Genomic DNA, 982 nt, shown 5'->3' on the forward strand with positions numbered 1-982 from the left:
TACAGGCACGCACCACCATGCCCAGCTAATATATATACATTTTTGATACACAGTTTTGCTCTTGTTGCCCAGTCTGGAGAGCAGTGGTGCAGTCTTAGCTCACTGCAGCCTCCACTTCCCAGGTTCAAATGCTTCTCCTGACTCACCGTCCTGAGTAGCTGGGATTTCAGGCATCACCACGCCTGGCTAATTTTTTTGTGTTTTTAGTAGAGATGGGGTTTCACCATGTTGGCCAGACTGATCTCGAACTCCGGACCTCAGGTGATCCACCTGCCTTGGCTTTCCAAAGTGCTGGGATTACAGGCGTGAGCCACCGCACCTGGCCCATGATCATAGCTGATCTTCCTCAATATCTGGGTCTGAAGATCCTTTGTTGATGTCTCTCAAATCTTGGAGTCCAGATTAGAGTGATCCTTCTGGCAGGAAGCACAAGATGACTTTCACCTCCTTCTTCCCCTAGGGAGGCAGCTGCCTATTAGCAAGCAACAAAGGAATGAACTGGAAGAACCTGCTCAAATGAGAATTCTCAAGCTCTGTAGTCAGAGATTCTGACTAAGTAGGTCTGGAATGAATCTAGAAATGTGTGTTTCTCACCAGGAACCCCTGGTAGTTAAATAATATGTATTCCTTGCACTATATTCTGTTTTGTTCTTGTTTTGGAAACAGGGTCTCACTCTGTCACCCAGGTTGGAGTGCAGTGGCACCATCTCAGCTCACCACAGCCTCAACCTCCCAGGCTCAAGTGATTCTCTTGCCTCAGCCTCCCGAGAAGCTGGGAAATATAGGCGCTCACCACCAAGCCTGACTACTTTTTAAATCTTTTATTTGTAGTGATGGGCTTTTGCCATGTTCCCTAAGCTGGCCTCAAACTCCTGCGCTCAAGCAATCCTCCTACCTCCGCTTCCCAAAGTGCTGGAATTACAGGCATGAGCCACTGTGCCCGGCCCTTGAACTGTATTCTTTTTTTTTTTTTTTTTTTTTT

Source organism: Cebus imitator, unplaced genomic scaffold (assembly GCF_001604975.1).
Source record: "Cebus imitator isolate Cc_AM_T3 unplaced genomic scaffold, Cebus_imitator-1.0 Scaffold263, whole genome shotgun sequence".
Classification (NCBI taxonomy): Eukaryota; Metazoa; Chordata; class Mammalia; order Primates; family Cebidae; genus Cebus; species Cebus imitator.